Raw genomic sequence first — 13,341 nt, forward strand, 5'->3', positions numbered from 1 at the left:
GGTGTATTATTACCTGATAAAAATGAATGAAATTTGTTTGAGAAAAAGAAAAAAAAAAGCACTTTTGCAATTTTTCCTCAAGGGACCCTTCTGCAATATGCGTTAAAAAGTGCAAATTGTGGGACAGAGTGAAAAGTTAAGAGCAGGATTTGAATGTCAAATTGATTACTGGTGATGACTGTGATCTTGCAGCTCAATGATTTATATGTAACAAGGTGGATAGACTGCCCAAGGGCCTTCCTTCTAATAACCAGGTGTGTACAGAGGGGTTAAAGCCTGGGTTTTCTGGAATTAACATATCTAATGTTTGTTGATTACCTACACCATTTAGCATTGTCCAGGTTACGCACCATACCGGCCACATTCCAGCTTAATAATTTGAAACCTGAGAAATTGTGTTCCTTGTCTAAGGACTGTGAATGATTAACGTATAGAGGTGGTGTTGATGAAAACTTGCTAGACACTTTGTTTGGGATCCTGAAGTGGTTTGCGTAGTCAAGGAGATAGTTGTTGAAGTTCGTTATTGTTCTGCTGTCATCTTAGATGTTATCTCTTATTCTCATTGAGGGAAAGTTATGCGCTAATTAGGACTCAGGGCTCTTGCCACGGATCAGTGTTTTAGACAGTTGAACAAGTCTGCTGCCTGATGCATTGTTGTGTATGGTTGGCGCGGGGGCTAAGAAAAGAATGGATACTGTTTAAGCAGGACTTTTAATACCAATATTCCCAAGTTGCTTGGTAAAGGTTTTTGATTCAGAAGACACATCAGATAGGTTCTGTTCCAAATGTTGTGAGGACCCTTGGTGAGGTAGGTAGTGGTAAGATCAATTTTGATGACTTCAAAGGGCCCACAAAGTTATGTGATAGGGGTGATATGATTGTCGGTTTCAATGAATAGCCAGATTAAAGGGAAGATATTTGCATTAAGCTGCCCAGCTTGCCCTACAAGGCCACATATATTATTGCCATGTGGAGGAGTGTGTGAATATCCTTGTGCCTCAAGCTTTTGTTTATTCACTGACCCATACGTCATAGGTGCATAGATCATAGCCTATTACTCAAATGCCTTTTGGGAGCACTGTGGAAAGCAGAACAAGGACCATTTTATTACACTATCAGATCATAGCCCGGTGCTAGAACACAAGAAGGATTTTTAGGGAGCATTAGTGGTAGCAACATGGGATGGAAACTCAATGACTACTTGCTTAACGATCCATTATTCACTCTGATTACTAGTACAGTGTCCCCATCTGTGAGATTGAATGCATTTACAATAGTAATTCGCGTTACAGGCACAAGATAGCAGAGGCAGTAAGGCTGAAAAATTAGCGGGACCTAAAAATAGAGCCCATGAGACCTGAATTATTAGCTCTGGAAAACGGCCACACAAAAACATAAGCACAGTGCATCTGACAGAAAATCAAAGCAATAAAAGACCATTTAAGACTATTGGAATAGGGTAAAAGCAGTATGTGTATTCAGCTGTATGTGTTAGAAGTATTATGAGGGAGGTAGTAATGTAGACATACTAGACAACTCACTTGTTAGCAAGTTTAAGCAATTGCACAACATAAATTCAAGGAGCTGAAAGACGCTGAGTAGACTCAAAATCAGGGAAGCAGTAGACGCTCATCGGCTTCTACCAACAATTATACAGCAAAGAGAACTGCAGATCAAATGCAAGGAAAAGCTACCTCAAAATGAGTTCTCGATCATGGCTGTCAGCTGAGGATGGAAAAAGACCAGAACTGCTGATAAGGAAGGAAGAAATCCTCTTAACTATTAAAAAGCTTAAAGCCAGAAAAGCAGTCGGCCCAAAAGGATTTACTATTGTTTTATAATTTATAACACTTGTGCTTCCAGTCTTCTTGGGCAATTCCTAGAGGTGTTTGGGAAACATATCGGGTAACACCTTACAAAAGAAATGCCAAAATTGTAATTCCGTTGAAGCCTGCGAGGCCTGGTTCCTATGTTTCTTGTAGGACACTATCTATAGTAAACACAGATTATGAAATATTTGTGGGGATCTTCAGAGCAGATTGTATAACATAATACCCAAACTAATTCATCCAGGCGCAGTCTGCTTCATAATAAACCGGAGGCAATGCAACGAAAATCCTCCTTCCACTTGGTTTTGATGAGAATCAGCAGAAACAAATGGTGTTGCCCTCGTTGGACACCGAAAAAGCATTTGATAGGATCAACTGGATGATCACGAAGGCAGTACTGGTACAAATGCTTTTTAGAGAGGACCTGATAGGCTGGATCCTTGTGGGTTATGCTTCACCAAGCACCTCGGTGAAGGTGAGTCAGTGATTGTCAAGCCTCTATGCATTTGAAGAGATAAGAGACACAGAGTCTCCTCGCTACCATTACTTTTTGCTCTTTGCATGAACCAATATGCACAGAGAATTAGCGAGTGCAAGCATTGAGGGAGTCACATTGAGAATTGACACATTTAAGCACGTGCTATTTGTCGATGACATACTCCTGATTTTCGCAAACTTTGTGACATCCTCAAGAAGCTTGCTGCGAGATTTGGACGAATTTCAGGTAGTAGGGATTTTAAAGTCTATTTAGTAAAGTCAAAGGGCCCCTTAATGTAACTGAACTTGAAAATAGCTGTCCGCATAAAACAAACCACGCCATTCATGTGATCCAGCTCACACATACACTGCTCACCTAGACTTCGACATTGGGGTAACAACAAGAGAGACGTTATGGAAAAATGATACTGCTCTGTTTACTCAAATTACTGCTGCAAATTTGGTGAACCTATGCAAAATCATGTATCTTATTTTCCAACCGTTGCCACTTTGGCTAAGGAAATCACAACTCCTCCAACTCCAACAGTTATCACAAAGTTATATCTAGGTGGGAGGAAAGTCAAAAATGAGTTGAGCAAAAAGCACATTACAGCCCTTCGGAGGGGGTCTGGGCATTCCAGATATTGTTTGCATTTTTTTTTTTTTTTTAAATTTTATAAAAATTTTATTGTGCAGAGAAAAAGGGTACAAGCACGGGCCTTACAACCTCCTGGGCCGGCCGCTAGTATGCAGAAATGATCGAGCAGTTCAAAAACAATGACTGGCCCGCAGGGGCTCCGCTAAATGACAGGAGATCAAGCTGCACATAAAGGAAGTCAGGATACACCCTTTTTACATAACTATCAACCAAAGTAAAGAAAAACAAAAAGCAAGGCGAAAAACATTGAAAGGGCGTCTAACCATAGCAGAGGAACTCCACATAGGACCACCCTAGGGTGGTCAATAAAAGGGGGGTCTGAGAGGGAGGGGGGGGCCACGGGAAAACCAAATCTATACTCAGATGAACAGAGTAAGCAAGGAACCCTCAAGGATCAGGGGGACAAGGCAACCTCAGACGTATCCACCAGGGGGGGAGAACAGATAGTCCCTCGATACACATTCCACTGACCCCAGATTCTACCCCACGCCCCCGGTTTACCACGAGCCACATACACCGTCTTCTCCCTGAACATGCACCAGTCCATGTTCTCCTTCCATACGGACACGGTGGGAGGCCGTTGGGAACCCCAAAGCTGCGCAATATCTCTCTTTGCGATCATGTTCCCAAGGGCCGCCCACCGAGCCTGAGCCGCATTATAGTCATTGGGCTCCCACACATTCAGAACACATCGGCGCACCTCCGGCAGCAGAGCGACCCCAGTGACTCGTTTCATAACATCATGCACCTGGCGCCAATATTCCGCCACCTCGCGGCACTCCCAGAGGATGTGGAGAAAGGTGGCACTGAGCCCGCAGCCACGCTTACAGAGCCCGTCATCAGAAAACCCCATCGAGACCAAACGGGGACCCGTCACATAGACACGATGGAGAATCTTAAGCTGGACCAGACGGAGATGGGCCGGGATGGCAACCTCCTTAGGGGATGACAGCGCAGACTGCCAGTCCTCGTCGTCCAACTCCACCCCATCTCCCGTCCATGCCTCCCGAAGACGCACCCAGAGATCAGCCCGATTATTTATTAGTTTTTTATAAATCAGGGAGATAGTACTGTCGGGGACGTGTCCGTCGAGTATCTGGTCCTCGAGAGGCGAAGAGACAGGGACCGTGGTCCCCTCCCCAAAGACCGAGAGTAGGGCGTGCCGAACCTGGGCATAGCGGAAGAACTCCCTTTCACTAAGCTCGTACTCGCTCTGAAGCGCCGCGAAGGATTTAACCGCGCCTTTAACCCATAGGTCCCCCACTCTGCTAATGCCGATCGTATCCCAGTGCTCAAAGCCTTTCGTTGTCCAGAGGCTTCCCAAGCGCTCAGAGGCGAATAGAGGAGTAGCACACGTTAACCGACCACTCCAGCCCACAGCTACATTCGCCGCCTTCCACACACGTACCGCAATCCTAGTAGGGCCCGTGAGGGTCCTTCCGGCAGATCGAGAGCAAAGCGCTCTGTTATAGTTACCGCCGGGAAGCAGGAATTTATCCATCTCATATGCCGGGTTCGAGCCAGGAGCGTACGTAGCATGGTTAATGGCAGACAGCTGGGAGGCCCAATAGTACCTTCTAATGTCAGGAAGCGCGATGCCCCCGTCATACCAGGGAAGAGTCAGCTTTGCCAAAGCGATACGCGCACGACCGTCCCAAACCAGTTTCCTCTGCAAACTCTCCACTTCCCTAAAGTAGGCCGCCGGAATGATATCGAAGGAGTTCTGGAGAGCGTAAAGAAATCTGGGAAGGGACATCATTTTAAACAGTGCTGCGCGACCAAGTGGAGACAAGGGCAACTTACACCACCGAGCCGTGTCCGCCCTCAAACGCCGGAGGGGAGACAGGAGATTCTGCTCATAGCGGACCGCCGGATCCAACGAAACGTATACCCCCAAGTATTTAAAGCCGGATTGAGACGTTTGGATCGGAAGCCGAGGCGGCAAGAGAGGAAGGCCACCGGAGATAGGATACACGCAAGATTTGGACCAGTTAATTATCAAACCCGAATTTCTCCCGAAGGAAGTAAGGACATCAAAAAGCACATTGAGCGACTTCCGCGGCGAGGTGAGGTACAGAAGAATATCATCCGCGTACAACGAGACCCGATCCTCGAAGCCCGGGGCCCACCGGATCCCTCTGATCGAGGGCTCCCAGCGGAGCCAGGCAGCGAGCGGTTCCAAGGCGAGAGCAAAGAGCAGAGGGGACAACGGGCACCCCTGCCTAGTACCCCTCCCGAGCGCGAAGGGCCGAGAAACCCGCCCATTGACAACCACCTGAGCCATTGGACCAGCATAGAGGAGCTTCACCCAACCAATAAATCCCTCCCCAAAGCCAAACTTCGCCAATACGGCCCAAAGGAATGGCCACTCGATGGTATCAAAGGCCATCGTGGCGTCTAAGGAAACCAATATGGCCGGTTCAGAGAAGTACTCCGCCCTAGCGAGGACGCCATGTAGACGCCGCAAGTTGAGAGCGGTATTACGATGAGGGATAAAGCCGCATTGATCCGGATGTATCAAATCACAGATAACTCCCAGCAAGCGATTAGCGAGAACCTTGGCAAGGATTTTCGGTTCGGCATTTAGTAGGGAGATAGGCCTATATGAGGCACAGCGGTCTCGTGGCTTACCGTCCTTGGGAATAACAACTATAGTAGCCAGACGCTGGTCGTCGGGAAGGGAACCCCGCTCGAGCGACTCCAGAAACATACGACGGAGGAAGGGCGTAGTTTATACAGTTCAATCGGCAGTCCGTTGGGGCCCATAGCCTTGCTCGAGCGAAGGGAACGAATCGCGGTAGCAATCTCGGCGACAGACAGGGAGGCATCCATCTGCTCACGGTCCTCAACGGATAGGCCGGGCAAGGCAATATCCCGCAGCAAGAGACGAGAGTCATCCTCATCTCTATCAGACACCGGGGAGTACACCGCCCGGAGGTGGTCAGCAAAACACTCCACAATCTCACCAGGGTCAGTCACACACACTCCATCCGAAACCCGAAGCTCCGGGACCACACGATTCACTCTCTCCTTCTTATCCAACCAAGCAATCAGTTTACCCGCCTTGTCCCCGGCATCATACAACCTACCCTGTTGCTCCCTATACATGCTCTTGGCAGCGTCAGTGACAAGAGACTTATATTCAAACTGCTTCAAGCTGAGGGCATGAAGCCCATCCTGAGTGACACCCGTCTCCAAAGCCGCCTCCAGCCCCGTTATTTCAGTCTCCAGCTTCACCACCTCCTCATTCTTAACCCTCTTGGCCTCCACTATCTGGGATAGGGCATGCCCGCGGAGCACTGTTTTGAAGGCTTCCCACAGGGACACTGAGGACAACACCGACCCCTCATTCTCGAGAAAATACTGATCAATCGACTTAACAAGGCTATCACGAATCTTGGGGTCGCGCAAGTACCAAGGGTTAATAGGGGCGATCCGCCCAGCGGACCGCATCCCGGTGTCGAAAAGCAACCACAGTGGGGAATGATCAGAGATACCCCGGGCCAAGTGCTTGACCTCTCGAATCCGGGCAGTCTGGGCCGCGGGCATAAGAAAATAATCCAATCTGGAGAGACTCCCATGGGCCCCAGAGTGAAATGTGTACTGACACTGTGTCGGATGCATTAACCTCCAACAATCCACCAGACCGAAGGTATCCAAGAGTCCGCCGAGCCACGCCTGGGCAGCAGGGAGGGCCCTGGGCGGGTGGCGATCCAAATCACCCGAAACAACCAAATTAAAATCCCCACCCATAAGCAAAAGACTGTCAGGAAGCTCAAGCAGCATATGACCCAAGTCTGAGAAAGTGGAGTTCTGGAGGCCCGGGGGAACATAAACCGAAACCAAGGAAAGGGACTGTCCCTCCCACCTCCCAATCAGAGCCACATAGCGCCCTCTATCGTCTAGGACAACCCTGGTGATCTCTAGCGGAAGTGAAGATCGTAGGAGAATGCCCACCCCTCTAGAGCCAGTGGTGAAACCGGAATGGGCCACGAGTCGGTATCCCCCCCTGTTCATGGCATGACAAACATTACCAACCAGATGCGTCTCCTGTAAGAATACCACATCAGGAGTCAAACGACGCAAATACTGCAGCACAACACCCCGTTTGATACGATCCCCCAATCCGTTGACGTTCCAAGACATCAGTCTCAACCCTTCCCCCCCCATCCCCTCCAATAGATCAAAGGTCCCCCAGCAAATAGCGCGACACCTGAAACTGAAACAGAGCCAATACCTCGCCTTGAAAACAAAAAACACAAATCCAAACAACCCCTCCCACCCACCAACCCCCCCCCAAAATTCAACTCCCCCCACCCTGCGGTCCAGAAAACCACCCCAACTTGCAGTGTGCCTGTCGCCCTACAAACCCCAGTCTACGAAAAGACCCCGGAGGAGGAAAGGGACCTGTCCCTGCCCGCCCCCAACATAGATCATAATTAAACAAAATAAGTAGAACCCAGCCGAACAAAACAAAATGTCAAAGTCAAGGACCAAAAGTCACTCCGAAGGAGGCCCGCCACCCTCGGCACCACCAGAAGGCCCAGGCCGGTCACCCCGGTCCGGCAGAGAATCCAGCCAGTCACTCACAGTCGCAGGACAGTCAAAAAAGGTAGCCTGGTCTTCGTATTCCACTCGGAGCTTAGCAGGAAAAAGCATCGAGTACTTAAGACCCAGGTCCCGGAGACGGCGCTTCACCCCCTGGAAACCCATCCGCTGTTTCTGGACCAGTTGGGTGAAGTCCGGGAAAAAGTTAACGGATGAGTTCCCATATCGGACCGGGCCATGTACCCGTGAGGCCTGCAGAATCGCATCTCGGTCTCTGTGGTGAAAAAGTTTTGCGACAATAGGCCTCGGGGGAGCTCCCGGTCGCGGCCGACCGCCTGGGACTCGATGGGCCCGCTCCACGGCAAATAACTTACTCAGGCCAGCGGGGGCAAGCTGTTTGAGGATGAGTTCCTCAACCATAAGATCCACCGGGCGATTGTCGGAGGTCTCCGGAACACCTATGACGCGGATGTTATTGCGTCGAGCCCGTCCCTCGAAGTCCTCCAGCCGCCGGGCCATCAGGTCGTTGGTCGACTTGAGGTCGCCGAGAGCAGTCTGCAGGTCCGACACATCCGTACCAAGGGTGGACGTCCGCAAATCCAGCGATTGGACCCTCTCATTGGTCTTAGAGAGATCCGCCCGAATTAGCGTAACATCAATGGCCACCGTGTCGATTTTACGGGCCAAGGCCTCGTACTGCTGAGCGATGGTCTCCTTGATGCCATTAATGGCGCCCATGATGTCCTGCAGGGACAAATCCGGAGGGGCGGACGGAACACCCCCAGCGTCCTCCGGGAGAACACCGGCCGTCCCAGGGGACCCTTTACCCTGAGTGTAGCGGTCCATGTTGTTGGTCTGGACCGGTCCCCCACGTAGGGATGTCTTGGTCTTGCGCCTCTCGGGATCCCCTCTGCCTCCCATGTGGAACCACGCTCGCCGAAGGGGACCACCGAGCAAGCGTCAAAGTGGCACGGGCGAAGCCGACACGAGCCGTACCAGGGACCGCAATGTGGCGGTGCGAGAGGATCAAAGTCAATGGGCACACTGGGTTCAGGCGGAGGCAAAGGCACGAAGCGAAGGCCGAGTAAAAACCCAGCCGCACAAAGCAACTCCACTGTCCAGCCACTCAGAGATCCAAAAGTGAAACCGAAAGTGATGAGACGGCCGCCGGCACAGCCCCGATGCCGTTGTTGTTCAACTATGCCCCGGCTCCACAGTTCACCTTCGCACCGGGCACAGCCATCAGTTGGGCCTCAAAAGTTCAAACCACCATAGATCAGGTCTCCCAGGTCCGATTTGGTTTCTGAAAAGAGTTTAGGGTTCAGCCAACGTTCATCTTCCAGAATCCGTCAACCAAGTCAGGATGAGTCAGGATAAGTTCCGAGGAGCAGCGAGGGTCCGGGGAGCCCTGTGCTCACGCGACCATCTTGGATGCGTGCTAGGCTCCTCCCCTGTTTGCATTTTATTATCAGCATATTCAGCTTTGCTTCTTGGCTGAATGGATGAAGGAGGAGACAGAAAATGGATGGTGTATGTTGGTCCATGCATTAGCTGGTAGACCACTATGTGGACTCCCATGTATGCCAAACCTCCAATGAAGTGGAACTTTTTCAAATCCCCAATACTGTATATGATGGATTTGGGTGAAACTGGGTAAGGACAAAGGTGTGCTCATATACACTTCACTCTTTACACCACTATGGGGGAATATGAACTTCTCCAATGAGGTAAAGTGAAAATTCTCTGGGAGTGGAAGGATACTGGATGGTTCAGGCTGTGAGACATGTTCACCAACCGGTGGCAGAAAGCATTTGAAGACTTCAAACAAGAGTATGGGATAAAAGAAGGTAATGGTTTTGCACAAGTAAGACATTCAATCGACAGTGAGACATAGAAAATGCATCATAGATAAATAAGTAGTCAAATAGCCAAGTGCCCTGGGGTGATTTTACTGGGGACTCTGTCAGATGTAATGTAACCTTTGGATGCCAAAAGGTGTAGCAAAGCAAAAATTATTAGTGATGTGGGGTAAAATGTTGATACCAAGCACAAGAACATGGTTGATGCATATATCATGCTTGGTGGAGGTGGAGAAGCTAGCATATAGTATCCATAAGATGGTTGAAGCATTTACGAATATTTGGTCCTGCTTGTAAGATACATGATCAGGGCCCTGCAGAATTGAGCTGCCCTAAAAGACATCTCAGAGGGAGATATTAATAAATATATTATTTTGCTAGCTTAAGCCTCCAGACGTGGAATGTTAATCCATGTAATTGCAACACTGTGATCTCTTGGGAAATCAATAAAAATGTGTGATATAAAATATATTTTTTTTTAAAGGAGTGGCCCTTCAGCTAATTCACCTTCGCCTTGGCACTAGAAGCACACATTTTTAGGCGGCTGTGCACATATGCTTCGGCATCATGTTATCACTCACAGCCAATAGATTAAGTGGGCTTACACTTTTCACAATGCTTTATGCTGTGGTGAGCAGTAGCAAAATGAATGCCACTTGAACAGATCAGTAGATGAGGAGAGCAAACCAAAAGCCCCTGTATGTATGAATATATGAGTGTGTGCGTGTTTATAATTATTTTTAGGGAACCATTTTGTTTTCAATAAGTAAAACAAATGTTCTGAACCTATTTGTTTAAAATGATGGCGACTACGTGCTAATGGTATAGTAAGGGTGAAGCTTGTGTGTCTCTCCCGTGCAGGCTTTTAACCTTGGAAATCCACTTCTTTTACACTTTTAGAAGTGTGTTCAGAAAACAGGCGGTGGCTAGCGATAACTGATGTAGCCAAGAAATTAAAGATTTCCCTTGTTTCTTCATTAGCTGTCCCATCTTGAGTGCCCTCTTTAGCTCACAATTCAGGGATGGACTGCCGCTTCCTCCTTTATCTTTAGCCATTTTAAAAACCAAGCCAATTATGAACTGTTGCTGGTCTTATAACTTAGCGCCTATTCCCCAGCTTCTTGAGGGTTCGTACTTTATAGTCTGTGTGGCTGAATTTGTTACACTGATTTTAGGCAGTGTTGGAGGTGATATTAATATTTAGGGCCGACCGAGGTTGAATTAATTATAACAGTATCTGTGTTTGAACTCATAGCCAGGTTTGATTTTGATTATTAACAGCGTTTTTTTTTTACATAATTACAAATAGATGCAGTACTTACAGTGCAGCAATGTACTGGTATCGGTCTCCAACATGCAAACATTTCATAATTATGTTAAGTGCTCCTACCCAGTTCATAAATGATAATTCTTCTGACCTGGCAAGGCCATGCATCTTGTTCCCAATTAGCTGTGCGTCTTATGGGGTTCACCTCCCCACTTTTCCTCTGCTTTCTAGATAGGATCGTAGGTGGGCTCATAATATCGCCTGGTCAAGATTTTTACAGTGATGTATCGGTAGATATGACTAAGTTTTATTTTCAGTGTATCATGCCCTTGATTCAATCGTCTAGTTTTGGTGTTACCCCTTCCCCTGAGAATAGCTACTACCTCCCAAAGTCGCAATTTCTGGGGATTCCCAAGACAAATGCAAAACAATTTGAGTTTGTTTCCACTATGAAGGTATTTTGTATTCACCCCGAAGCCCATCACTTTCAAACCTGCAAGCGTGTAATAAGTTCTGTGTAAGAACTTAAAAATGATGAATCTGTGCTTGCAAATAAAGAACATCATTTGTGTCAAATTAAAGCAAAATCAGAATCCGTCTGGTGAACGATAAAGAAAAAAGTTCTTAACTTGTCTGTTGTGAATCTGCCTAGGGGGAAGCCTGACTGCTCAGGCTATACCAGTCCAATCATATAAGAATATAGTCCCAGGTACGTACATAGGCTTTGCTAAAAGTGGTCGCAATTTGCATACTGACTTTTAGTCAATCCAATGGTGTTTTGTGTATCGACCTATATACTAATAGGTTTGTTCATAAAATACTGAATCACAGTACTTGCAATTCGACCTACCTCATGAAAATTGATAAGTTAGGTCACATTTTGCAACCCATTACCATTCTCTGCCATCATAGAGATGATGGCCTCCACCATTCTGCGAATCTTGTTAGATATAGATAATTCAATTTTTTGTAATAATTTTTTTTATGCGGCACGTTTTTCTTTTTTATAAAGGAGGATGAGATGTTTATAAAAAAAAGAGGAAAGTTTGTAAAATCTTTTTTTAAAAAGAGGCCGTAGTTCCATGGACCAATGGCTACTCCTAACAAAATGTCTTTTAGACCATTAACAAAGGAGAAGGGATCTCCTGGGGACTCCTTCCTGTATGTGAATGAGTTATCATCATGCTAGAATAGATATGATAAAGAATCACTGTTTGTTATGGACCCCCTTAACACGCCCCTCCTAAATAGCGATTCTCTATGATTTAACACAACCCATTTAGCGATTCAGTAATATGTTACCGAATCACTAAATGGGTTTAGTACATGTGAAACCCATATTTTCTTGTCACACACTCAGCAACTTACCGAATCACAGGGCTTGTGACAAGAAATTACATTCTCTCATTTATACCATACTTTTTGGCAATGATTTTGACCAATATTTCGGTATCTGTGTTTAATAGGGATAGCAACCTGTATGAAGCACATTTTTCAGGTAGCTTTTCCCGTTTTGGTAGAACCACTATGGCTGCCTCTCCTAATGAAGCTGGTGGGGATTTATTGACCCTAACCTCTTCATACATTGTTATCAGATGTCCAGCGAGAAACTCTGCATAGTCTTCTCAGGCCATATTTCTCAACCTCTTGAATTGGTTTTCCTTCATCAAAAATAGGGCCCCAATGGCCCCCTGTGTCTCATTCTGATCTTTATTTAATGCTTGCTGGTAAACGGCAAAGAACGCTGCATATTTAACAAGCATTGGCGATGTAATAGGTCTCGCATTTGTTAAAGTTAGAGCTGTTGACGATGAAAATTACAATGTTTTTTTCTTTAGGTTTTTTATTTGCAGTGGAGTTATTATATTTGCATAGCACTATTGCCAATGTCATAAAAATGAAAAGTAAAAAACATTGTCATTCTCAACACCAACAGCTCTAACTTTAACAAGCACGAGACCTATTGCATTGGAAATACACACACATTTGTTGAAGTTGGAATTATTGGCATTATAAATGACAATGTTTTTTACCTAGCCATGTTGCAGGGTGCAGTACCATAAGTGGCCAAAAGAGGTTGCATGGGACCTCTTTTGGTCACATATAGTACCACACCCTGCAATGTTGAAGTTATTGGCATTATAAATGCCAATGTTTTTAGGTCTCGCCTGGCGTAGGCTGCGCGCATGCGCAGTCTCGCTGGCGAGATTTAGTGTTAACGGGTATTTTCTGTAAGGGGCTTTAAGCCCCGCCACTCTGTTCCATTGGCTGGCGTCACCGTTTATGGTAAATGGTGGCCAGCCATTGGAACAGAGCTGTGCATGATGTATTTGCTTGGCTTTTTGAGCCGTCCCACTTGGACGGGCTCGCCTGAATTACGTTGGTCGCAAAAGGTTTCTTATCTTTATGGGGCCAAACACATGGTCCCATAAAGACAAGAAACCTTTTAGCTGGAAAGCCGAGCAAATATGTCATGGCAAGCGCTAGAAACGTGTGTTTATGCAGCGGGTGGTATTCAACACTGCTGACTTCTCTTTCCTGGCTTGTAAACTCCACGCACACTTGTGAAGATAAGGAAACACGCCCCCACCCTTGCAACAGAAATCGGGAGGAGTAGTGCCCCCCCCACCTCTGGCCCCCTCTTGAGTTGAAGCACATCAGGGAAGGATGAAAGTCTTAAGAAGTTACAGAACTGCATGCTCT

General features: G+C 47.1%; 1 protein-coding gene across 1 annotated transcript in view; it reads left to right on the forward strand.

The window, feature by feature from the left end:
- The window catches only part of ARFGEF1 (ARF guanine nucleotide exchange factor 1), a 1,069,199-nt gene that overhangs the window by 177,351 nt on the left and 878,507 nt on the right, over positions 1–13,341 (forward strand). The window lies entirely within an intron of this gene.

Source organism: Triturus cristatus, chromosome 5_1, assembly GCF_964204655.1.
Source record: "Triturus cristatus chromosome 5_1, aTriCri1.1, whole genome shotgun sequence".
Taxonomy (NCBI): Eukaryota; Metazoa; Chordata; class Amphibia; order Caudata; family Salamandridae; genus Triturus; species Triturus cristatus.